Source organism: Echinops telfairi, unplaced genomic scaffold (assembly GCF_000313985.2).
Source record: "Echinops telfairi isolate 266 unplaced genomic scaffold, ASM31398v2 ScPeMD7_7424;HRSCAF=8462, whole genome shotgun sequence".
Lineage (NCBI taxonomy): Eukaryota > Metazoa > Chordata > Mammalia > Afrosoricida > Tenrecidae > Echinops > Echinops telfairi.
The window spans coordinates 84261455-84273706 of NW_022111324.1; the positions used below are offsets into that span (position 1 = coordinate 84261455).

A 12252-nucleotide genomic window follows, 5' to 3' on the forward strand; every position below is an offset into this window, starting at 1 on the left:
GTGGGTTTTGTTGTTTAGCAGGTTGTTTTAACAACTTTTCATGAGCCAACCCTGACTTTCAGAAAATGAAATGAACACAGCAGAATTACCAATCTGAAGATCCACAATCTGAGCAAAGGTGGCACTGCTCTTTTGAGGGGTGCCACGAGGATGGCATCACTGGAAAGGTCAGATCGCCCAACATACTAACAACCAATGTTTTGAGGTCAGGTTCCAACCAGTGTCTGGGTTCATGGGAGTCAAGTCTATGCTGAAGGCAGAGAGGGAGAAGAAGGTATGAAGGATGTAAAAACAAAGCTGTGCTTTCCCCCTCTCACAGGTGTTTGTGCCAAGGTGGCTAACGCGTGTCAATATCAGGGAATCTCATCTTCTGGGAACCCAGAGGGAAACTCTCAAAACTAGCAGGGCAAGGTGCTGTCTTCCACTCCATCCAGCTTTGGAGACAGCCTATGAGTGACATTTGCCCCTCCCCCCAAAAGACAACCAGGCAGTGTTCTGTGTGCTAACAACATAGCTTAAAAAAAAAGTCAAACAAAATTCTGCATTTTTATAAAACTTGATAAAAAATAATATTTCGAACTGTACAGTCACCAGAAGTACACAGTTATCAAAAATGCACACACTTCACTTGGCATCTCCAGCACCCTGAGCTCTCTGTACCTGGTCTGTTTTGGCGTCTCCATTTTCTGCAGGGCTGTTCCCATCCTCGCCAGCATCAGCTTTCCCCTTTGTCCCTTTAGGTCCCTTCTCTCCCTTCTTCGCAGGGCCTTTTTCGGCATAGGCTCTGGTTTTGGAGGAGCGGGTTTAGCATATAGCCTTGCTGATCTCCTCTGAGGTTCATCCTTCACCTTAGCTTTATCTCCCTGAGCTTCCCCGTCAGCCTTTCTCTTGGGCATGGTGGCAAAGGCAGCGGGACGCAGGCACTGGATGAGGGGATGCAGTGGCGTGGAGGCTCTGGTCGATCCAGGGGTCGTTCTTGTCTCTTCTTCACACTCACCCCTATCTTCTTACAGACGCAATGTTGGCATGAAAAATCTAATCATCACACTCTGTATCTGACATTCAGTTAGCTCATCATCGTCTGGCTTCTGGCTCTTGGGACTAAAACCACTGGTTTGTAACCTGACCTAATGAGCCTTGATTCATCAGCCTGTGAAGCCCATGGGCCAGCAATTTTATCATCTGACATGTTGCTTTTGGGTTTGTCCACCTGGATAGCTATGTGAATCAGCAGAAGCCTCCAGCCTAACATCTGCTCCACAGACTTGGAATTTGCCAACCTCTACAACCACGTGAGCCATTTCCTTGAGATAAATCTCCCTATATATAACCTTGTTAGTTTTATTTCGCTCGAGAACCCAGGCTAAGTTACCACTGTTACTACCAATCTATCTTATCGCATGTTCCATCATTTTCAACTTCAGAAATTCATAAAATTCTTCAATTTTTTCACCTTTAACATTCATTATTGATGTGTAAATGTGAATAGTAACCATATTAATGGATTTTCTTGTAGGCATACAGAGATAAAATATCACTGATAGAACTGTACTTCCAGATAGACCTTGAAATATTCTTTTTGGCAATGAATACAACATCATTCCTCTCGAAGTTGTTGTTCCCAGCATAGTTGACAATTTAGGAATAAAAGCTGTTAATATCAGCTCATTTGAACTCACTGTGCTATTGTTAGGGACTGTGGTGGGGTGTTGGGTACGTGTTGGTTACTGGGAGGGCAGCAGTTTGAAACCATCAGGTGCTCCATGGAAGAAAGATGGGGCTTTCCACTTCTGTGAAGAGTCTCAGAAACCCAAGGGCCAACCCTGTCCTAGAGGGTTTCTCTGCATCAGAATTGACTTGCTGACAGTGCGTTGGTATTGTTGTGTGTTGTTGAACTGATGTCAATCTGTGATGATATTATAGGACAGAGTAGGACTACCCCTGAGAGTTTATAAGGCTATAATCTTTATACTTTCATGTCTTTCTCCTGCAGAATGTCTGTGAGGTTCAGACTGCCGGCTTTCCAGTTAGCAGCCAAATGTTTAACCGCTGATTTCCCAGAATTCCCTTTCAGAGCCTTGGATGTCACTACTGGATGGTCTCCTTGTTGGACAACTTTCAATTCTCCTTGATTCTTACTTTGCACATTCTACAGTCTGATTGCAGCTATATTACTGCTCACTAGCAAATGAAGGTTTCCCAGAGGCTCTACCCAACCTATGTCATTAAGGTCAACTACATTTAAGAAGGCAGCTCTTCTCCAGTGGGGACCGCTGCATATTTTGAGTGCTTTCCAATCTAGGGGTGGGGTGGGGTGTGTGTTCATCTTCTAGCATTATATTGGACAACCTTCTTTTATTATTCCTAGGATTTTCATTGGCTACTTTTTGGAATGTAGATCACTAGGCCTTATTCCTAGTCTGTCTCTGTGTGGAAGTGTCATAACTGAACACTGTTAATATTTGAGCTGCCAGTGCATAGGTTTCTGGGATCATAGTGACACACAAGCAATGGCAGTGCAATAAACTGACATGGGTATCCATATCATTTGAGAAATCCAAATCAAAACCACAAGGAGATAGCATTTTACACCCAGTATGATGCTATGATTTTTTTTCAGAAGAAGAAAAATGAAAATATGTGGTGCTTGTAAGGATGTGGAGAAATTGGAACCCTTATCCATTGCTGTTGGAATTGTAAAATGGTACAGCCACTGTGGGAAACAGTTTGACCCTTCCTTAAAGAGATGCAGGTCAAACAGACCTGTGTAGTTCTAGGCAATGGGGGTGGGTGGAAGTAGGTGGGGGTGGGGGGGGGTAGGAGTGAAGGTAGATAGAGGTGTTCCTGTGGCCAGAACTAAGAGTGAGACATAATCAAGCCCTGGTTGGAAGCAGACTGATGCTTTGGGGAGGCTGAAGCAGAGCCTGCCCTTCACAGCCCTCCTCCAGTAAACACACGAGTGAGCATCAGTCATTTGAGGTCATGCGTATCAAGGTGGGACAGTGCTAATGATCAAATACAATTCCTAGGGCACCTGCATGGGGTCAGATTTCCTTCCCAAGTACTTAGCCTGAGGCGCTAAACTGAGTATTTAGAACAAATGAGCTGTGTATCTCATGATAATTTTCATGAGTGCTATTTCTTAAAAATTAGCTCTTGTAAGACTCACACAGCAGAGTTCCAAGTCATACGTTTTCTCTGGACTATTGTCCCAGCATACAGACATCCTGTTTGATGACCAGTCACATCCCATGTCAGTTTTCTGTCTGACAAATGTAAAATTAATGGCTCCAGCTTTGAAAGACAGGTAAAATGTGAAGAAACCCTGACTCACTGTGTCCCTGTGAGTCCCAGCGTAGAATCATAAGCCACAGCAGTTTCAATGTCTGCATTGTTGAAACAGGTCGCCAGACCTTTCTTCCGAGGCACCGTTACCTGTACTGAAACCTCCAAAACACGCAGTGCTTAATCCAGAGACTGGAGGGGAAAAAAGGTAACCATTGTTAGTTTTTAATTTGTCAAGGCAAGGACATGTCTCAAAAAACTGACACCATAATAAACGGGGCTTGTTCTTGAGCGTGGGCAAGTACTGTCCATGACGGTCTTTTAACATCAAGACAACTGCAGTCACTATTGTCATGGAAGGTGCCCAGACTGTAGCTCTTTCCCAGGTAGAAAGCCCGTCTTTCTCCCGCCACATTAGTTAATCAGCATCATATCCTGCTCTTCCCAGTTTCCCACAGCCTGGCAGCCCCACTGGGATCCAAGGGTGGGCGTTAGTAACCCCTCAGGCTCTAGCAGCACCAGAAGAGGCTCTGCCAGGAGGAGCTGGGAGTTCCTGCTGCCCGAGTGGTGAGGTGCTAACGGTCACCGCGGGCGGCCTTTCCACAGCTCTGGGAGGTGATTAAATGCTCCAGGGAAGCTGAAGAATTTAATCAATCTTCGTAGCCATTTACTGCTTCATATGCTGCAAAACAAAGAGATTATGGCTTCATTACATGCTCTTAATCCTGAAAGCCTATGTTCAGCTATGGTGGCCACGGACATTCACGTCTATGGAAAACATGTGTGTAGCCACTGAGGTTAATAACGTGCTGGCGAGTTTTCCAGGAGTCAGAAGGTCTTCATAATCAGCGACAATTGCTACATTGGCTTAAAACGCATGACAAGCGTCGTCTGAGTCGCTTGACTGTAGCGCTTTGTGGGCAGCATTTGGCTTCATCTTGCTTTCTCATCCTGCTGGGGTTGGAGTGTGGTGCGTGTGTGTGGGTGGGGCGGGGGGGAGCTGCAAGTGGCCACAGAGCAGCAGAGCTGCTTCCTGGCCCCAGACAGGGCTGTGGCAGAGAGCAGGGTCTCCCACAGGCCCTGATTGTCCCCTCAGAGGAAATGCGGCAGACATGTAAGCATTTCCAAAGCAAACAAGGCCGCTGGAAGAGTTTCCTCCTGTGGTCTCATCTTCTGCCCCAGGCAAGAGTGGAACTTCTCACACAATGCCTGACCGGGCACTTTTGTTCTGAAACAAAGCAGACAGCAGATCCAAGAACCTTTTAAACCATGTTGCACATGGTGTCAGTGAAGCCCACGGCCACCCTCCGCCGGTCCAGAGCACCTCCGGGGACTTTGGGAAAGCAGACAGTCCTATCCATTGCTCACCTGGATTCCTGACTCTTACGATGTTCGATGTTCATGGGCACTTTTCAGAGAGCGTCCTTGTACTCCAGTTGATACTAAAAACCCTCCACATGCTCCCTCCACCCCCAATAATCTAATCAGATTCAGCATATTAACCTAGGCAGTGAGGGTAAAGGAAATAAAAGCTCTGGGATTCTACCTTCTGCTCCTACCGCCCCACCCGGCCACGTTTGCACCCTTAGTCCCGGCTGCTTGGACACCGGAAGCTCTCACCTAAGGTCAGCCTCGTGCACGTATTTGGGGAAGAAAATGAAAGCTGAAAGTTTGTTCTGCATATAATTGTTAATAGAATTGCGGTTTCTTTTGCTTTCACAATCTTGTTTTCCAAATTAAAGTCTCCGTGACTCAGCCTTCGCCGAGGTCTGCGAAACAAAGAGTACTGCAAGAGCAGTCACGGAATTCTCTCCGGAGGATGCCAGCGCTCCACTCCCTTGGGGGTGGAGTCTGTGTCCCTGAAAGGAGACCTGAGACCTCTCCTCTCTCCTCCCTTCTCCTGTCCCTGATGTCCCACATAGGGTCAAGGCTCTGCCTGGGGGCGACTGCTTGCTTTCTCTCCAGCAGACCTAGCCTCAAAGCCTCAAAGGGAAATGGGCTTTTGAAAGATGACAACAGAAAAGTGGGTGAAGGGAGACATGGGACAGGGCAAGATATGACAAAATAATAATTTATAAATTATCAAGGGCTCATGAGGGAAGGGGGAGCAGGGAGGGAGGGGTAAAAAAAAGAGGACCTGATGCCAGGGGCTTAAGTGGAGAGCAAATGTTTTGAGAATGATGAGGGCAATGAATGTACAAATATGCTTTACACAATTGAAGTATGTATGGATTGTGATTTACACAATTGATGTATGTATGGATTGTGATAAGAGTTGTATGAGCCCCTAATAAAATGATTAAAAAATAAGTTAATTAAATAAACTGAAAATAAATTTAATTATCAGAAAGAAAGAAAGAAGATGAGATCTTGTTTAACTGCTTCCTCAGAGAACCTTCTCAGCCATCATCCCCTTGCTGGTGGAGCCCATGGATCCCCAGGTCTGGCTTGGGGCCTGTTCCTTGAAGTATGTGCCTAACTGCAGAGCGGGAGAGGACGTGGGGGGCCTCAGCTTGGCTTCCTCAGCCCATGTGGGGTGAGGGAAAAGCCCACTATTCTCTTGGGCAACGCTGAAGCCCAGTGGGCCAGCAGGTGGGGCTGGGATAGCCCGGACCCCACATGTGCAGAGTAGGATGAATCTCAGAGGGATGAATGGCACCAGCCACTCTGGGATGCTGGGCGCATATCTTCTCTTTTCCATCTGCTCCCCCCACCCCCCTCCAATTGAGAGAGTTGGGGGCTCCTGGATCCGACAGGGGTGAGCTGGGATGTTGACCAGCCCGACATGGGTTCCGTAACCTCTCCTTCAAAGGCCGATGGCAGTGTTTAAGCGCTGCGTTGCTACCCCTCAAAAGGGTGGTCATTGCGGTACTCGGGAGAAAAATGTGCCAGTTTGCCCCTTGAAAATATGACAGCCTAGGAAACCTTATGGCAATTTTATTCTGTGATGCGAGGCTGCTATGACTCCAGGACCCACAGCGACAACCGATCCCCTGAAAGACAGTCCGCGACTGGATGTGAGCATGCGCCGCACGGTTCAAAGCGCATTCAGTAAAGGCAGCTGGTGCACTGACACTGCATGCCAGCTCTTCCTGCCGTACAGTGTTTAGAAAGCACCATTCCCTTCTGGGAAATGTGGCTCCCGATGCTTTCGGTGATGTTTTAGCGTCCCTGTAAAGTCGATGAGGACCCCCTGATAGCGTAATGTTGCGCTCGGGGCTGTAATCCACAGTGTCCCCAGTTCAAAACCACCTGCTGCCCTGCAAGAAAAAGACGGAGCTTTCTACTCCCCTAAAGAGTTGTAGTCTGAGAAACTCACAGAGGCAGTTCTACCCCGTCCTATAGGGTCGCTATGAGTCGACATCCACTCCGTGGCAGAGTTTGGGTTTCTTTGGTAATCAATCACTCACAGACTGGTTGGGCTGGAGTTCATTAATATTCTGACTGTAAAGAGATTCTATTTAAGGACACAAAATCTGACTTCCAGGGCACTGTTTGGAGAACTCATTAATTGTCTCGGGTCATGCAGAAGGCATGAGGACCGAGGAAACCAAAACCGTTCGGTTCCACTGTGTGCTAAGCTTATAACATTTCGACGTTTCTGGGCCTCGGGTACCCTGTGTGCATACACTGATGATGATGGCCTTTCTCCTGACTATTTGGGGCTAATTTGGGACTTAGCTTACAAAGAAAGCGAGAGGGTCTGGCTGCCATACCATTAGGCCCTTTCGGCTTTACCAGCCCCTACTTTCATGTTTGTAGAAGACTGAGGGTGGAAGCAGGGCCTTGAGCGCCTATCTCATGCCAGGTGCTAACTGCTGGTGCAGCCCCTTTACTCTTCCTATTAGCAGCCAGCTTAGGATGAGCCTTCTTTTGCTCACTTTGGGAAATGGAAGTCCACACACCTGTGTTCAGTGGTTCTGACTGCACTCCAGGAAGCTGGCCGACTGTTCTGCAAAGGACGCGGGTGGTGTGGTACTCACGGAATCCGTTCTCAATTTGAGACTTAAGGGTGAAGGGGTGGAAATTTAGCCTGTCAATCAGGTCGCAGCTTGATGACCTCATTTGGAGGCGCTAAGGAGATAAATAGCTCACTGGAGGCAGGACGCACACTCACTCCCTGTGAGACATTCCTGTTGAGAGGACACATGGAGCTATGCTAGGGTCCTGAAGCTGAAGGAGCCACATGAAGACCACCCCCCATCCCCCATCCCCCCAGCGCTGAGATGCTTCCACTGCTACTGGATCCACAAGACTTTCTACCCGCTGGCCTGTGATCTTCCTGCATTCGGTGTCATTGCATATGTTGCATGAGTCTGAAGAGGACTTTGTAGATTGGTATGGGACATATGGGCTAATATCGGACTTATGGACTTGATCTGACCTGGGTTGGGATGTTTTCTCAATATTCAATTGCTCTTGTATATAAAGTTCTTTCATATACACATATGAGTGTCTATGAGTGTTTCTCTAGCCTACCCAGACTAACACAGGTGGGGGCTTAGAGGTACGGGTGAGGGTAGTGCGGACCCGCTCTGAGAAATTTTCTTTACCCTTTGTATGTTCTCCAGGGTATGTAAAATAGGAAGCTGGGAGTTGGGAGTGGTCTGCTGGGTTTCATTTCTCCCTGGGTCCTGCTCTTCTACCACTGAAAGCTCAGAGGTGGCTGACTGTCAGTATGATCTGAGATTCGCATCTGAACAGAGGCCTCCCTGTTGTGCCGCCTGTCTGATTCCTTCCTCCTGGAACCAGGGACTTGCTTGGAAGGCAGGGCTCTGCTGAAAGGCGGTGGATTGCTCCTGCCACCAAAACCAGCTCTCATCATTATGTGGTGCATAGCCGAAGAGTCAAAGGCTCTAGGCTGCCCTGACCTACTTCTCAAAGCTTCCAGGCCCTCCAAAGGCATTTATGTCAACGCGCAGTGCACAGGGCCCAGGGCTGCTCGTTCCTGGGCAAGTGCACTGAGCTCTCCATCCATCTGGAGACCTTGTCTAGCACCAGAGACTCAGGTGGACTTAGAAAGCAAAAGAAAGATTGTAATCAGAAAGAAGCTGCCCCTCCCACTTTGGGATTAGTGGAGGGAAAAAAACATGCTATGAGAATAGAAGGAAAACTCAGAAATTAAATATTAAACTGCTACAATCCATGTAGTGATTTAGAAAGATGACAGACGTGCTAAAATGTCAGCCTTTTCATACTTGGGGACAGAATAGCAACTGAACAGAAATTGTGTGTGTGTGTGTTCTCTAAGCAATGACTTAGGTTCTATTGGTCTGGAATACAATGAGCCTAATAGCTATGCAGGGAGAGGACCTTATGGAAACATGTGGCAGGCCTGCTGTTCCCGTGCCTGGAGTTGTGGACTCCACATCTTTATCCGTCACGTCCATCATGCCAATCGGAGTATAGACAACCACCCTGTAGAAGGCCCCAGGGAGGGCAGGTTGGATCACTGGCCTCTCTATCATCCAGAACTCCTAGGTGCAGAGTGACAGGTTGCTGTGATAGTGAATTTGCACAAAGCGCCCATGACAGGGGCCACCTGTTCTTGGCATTTTTGTTTCCATGCGCGCTGTGAATGATTAAAGGTATGACTCGCCAGCAGTGCTTGGCTGCGCACCCTTCAGTGTAAGGTGGACCTGCAGAAGCATCTGCCCTCAGCAGGAAAAGGTTGGTCTGAGAACAGGGCTCCTGCCCACTCAGGACAGCACAGGAGACCCTGCAGGAGTGGCTCTCCACCAGCTGCACAGGGAGTAGGCCTGATGCCCTGGATCCACCCCTCCTAGATTCTGGAATAATAGTTGGCCTGGCCTGAGGTTTGGACATGTCGAGCTTCAGACCTCTCCAAGTGATTCTAAAATGTGCACCAGGGTTCACAGCAATTACTTTATGGACAGGAGAAGCACTCTGAAGGGCAGCTTTGCCTGCGAATCGAGCATGCTCATGATGACAGGCCTTTTGTCAAGGATTTTTGTGAAAATTAGATAAGACACTGTTCTTTGGGAGCGACCAACCCTACCTTGAGCATCAGCATCATCTGAGAAAGCCCCCACACCCCCCAGATGATGGCTTCCTTGCCAAGGGTGTTTCCAGAAGCAACCCTGGTCCCTTCAGCATGCACTTCCTGTTGTGAAGCCCAGCCGTGAATGCAGATAACTTGTTGTCCACTCTGTCTCTAAGAGAGTGCATCGGTCAGATAACTTGATGTTCTTTGAGATCCCTATTCAGAGATGGAATAGGGTGCTTGATTAGCTTGTGTTTAAACCTTGTCAAGAAATGTGTCCCCAATAGCACATTCCATTCTTCTTATGCTGCTTGAAGAATAGCTGTTATCACAGATGATTGCACATCTCTTGCTTATCCCACTGATCAATAAACTGTTCCCTGCTTCTGTTTCATCGATTAGGGTCCCTCAGGGTGCCAGGATCAGATAGATAAGACCCAGGGCAGGGGTTGGCACACAGCACAAGCTCCTCAAGGGGAAGGAGCATTGGTGTGGTGCGGGGGCACTGATGCCTCAACTCCTTGGGCCTTTAGTGAGGAGGAGAGGAAGGAGGGGGGCCACAGCAGACTTCCCAGGACGTGGGTCAAGGGACCATCGGGCTGAAGCCGTGGGAAGGCGGTGACGGGAAGGTTCTGAAACCCAGAATCCGTGGCGAATGCCATCTGCGCATGAAAGGCAGCCACCACAATGACCAGGAGGGAGGCCCGAGAGTCCCTCTCTGTGTTCCCGGCACTGACTTCATCTAATTGCCAGCAACACGTGTACTGCCCATCTTTTGGTGAGGTAGCGTGGCCCGGTGGCCCACAGCTCCCTGATCCCATTTTCCCCTGAGCCCCCGTCCCAAGGGCTGTGGGAAGGTCCGGTTGAAGGGATAGGAAGGGACAAAAGGGTCTCCCCTGGGTGCCTTCTAACTGATCTGGCTTACGAACGCTCTCAGCTGGAGGAGCAGCCGGAAGTGGGACGGCAGTGCTCTGCATCCTGCACGCCCCCGCAACCGGACTGAATATGCATCTGTCCGCGGAGGGCTGGGGTCTTCTGAACTCCAGAAGGACTGCCCGGACTGCCATTCTTTCCCAAGTGACCCTGACTTCTGTGTGCTGTGGCCTTCTTTGGCCCAGTGTCTCGCTCTGCGGTGCTTTTCCTTGGGAAGATAGTGTTTCATAGAGGCAGGCTTGGTAACATGCATTTCCGTTCCGATAAAATACATTAAAATATATTTCCATCCTAAATAAGTTGGGGCATGTTTTGAATTAATGACCATGATGCACAGTCATTAGGCCACTAGGACTTTACAAGAGCGTTTTCATTCCAGAAAAGAGGCGATTCCACCCAGGGGCTTGCGCTGTGAGCCTGGTGGTCCCCTCAGAAGGTTGGGAGCTTTCTACAAGAATGAGGGAAAAGGTTCTTCCCTCAGTTCGCTAGTGCTGCAACACTTCAGAGACACACAGAAATAGAAACTTCGCGTATTTGCCTGCTTCTGGGAGGAAGCCAAGTAAAACAAAAATATGTGGGTCTTGCAACCCAAAGATAAATCAAAGCATGAAAACTTGCAGAGATAAGGGCTCCTCAGAGGTCAGCCTTTCTTCAAGGGCTCGCCATGGGCAGAAACTCAGGAGCCATTCTTCATAGCCGCCTCCTCTCGAGAATTCTTTCTCCTGCCTCCTGCCATCTTCTCTTCCCCCACTCACACATACACCTGGTCTTGGGGGACCCACTCCTCTCTTGGGTTCACGTTTGCTTCTGATAGACATCCCAGCCCTGCTTCTGTTTGACCCTCAAAAGGTTTTACAATCAATAAGGGAATTTCTTTTATCACCACCTCCTTCGGCTTGGAGAACTCTGTGTGTCTGTATCTAGCCGCATCGTCTTTCTATGACAGGTGAACCTCAATGATTCCATTTGGTTTCACCTAGCTTACTGGAATGAAACCAGGGGCCACATTGCTTTGAAAAAGAAACAAAAAAGCAAGATGTCCCTTTCTGGAATCGGGCTCAAAATTAGACCTTACAATTCTTCACAGGGGCCAGTAATCAATCACAGAAATATTTTCAAACTATTTTTGAAAAAAAACAACACGTTTAAGATCTTTGCTTAACAGATCAGCAAATTAGTTATGCCTTAACTATTCAATGGACTTACCACCTATTTACCTGAACCTATAAAATGTCTGCAATTCAACCGATCTTTCTAGAGCATTCCAACTGTGGTCTTTGGACCAGCATCATCACCATCACCGCCCGGTGGGTGATTTAGTAGAGACACAGACACTTGAACCCTTGCTAGACCTACGGAACCAGAAAGGGGAGGGAGGCAGCCGTCTGGGCTTACCAGGGTATTCTGTTGTATGCTCAGGTCGGCGTGGACATTGCCACTGCCCCTATGTCTGTGAGGCCAGAGGCAGTGTAATGAATATTTTAGACATGTGGGAAATGAGCTGAAATCCAAAGTGATGCTATGAAGCCAGATTGCCACCTGGGCCTGTGCAGCTTGCGATAACAGTTGTATGAGCTCCTAATAAAATGTTTAAATTAAAAAAAAAAAAGCACTAAACACACCGCAGCTGCGGGAAGGGTGAACGGAGGGAAGGAACCATGCGAGCGGGACTGTGCTCACCTCCGTCGGTGTCCAGCATTGACCTCACTCCTTCATTCTTTTTGGATAGAGCCCTTGCTGGACAGAATGAAAAGCCAAAATTCTTATATGAAATAACCAAACGCCTTTGTAGGCAGCTCTTTACGACAGAGCCGATATGAGTCAGAATTGGCTCCATGAAAGTTGGTTACAATTCAGATCCTGGCGGTGAAACCCACAGCTTTCAAAAGACAGTGACAATAAACTACTGGAGACACACACACACACACACACCCGGGATAGTTCAAGGAGTCATTTACACACACACACACACACACACACACACACACACAAGACAGTGACAATAAACTACTGGAGACACACACACACAT

The 12252-nt window shown here is 48.1% G+C and overlaps 1 pseudogene; it reads right to left on the bottom strand.

Annotated features, from left to right (window-relative positions):
• Positions 1-515: 515 nt before the first annotated feature.
• Positions 516-896, bottom strand: LOC115872354 (annotated as a pseudogene).
• Positions 897-12252: the final 11356 nt, after the last annotated feature.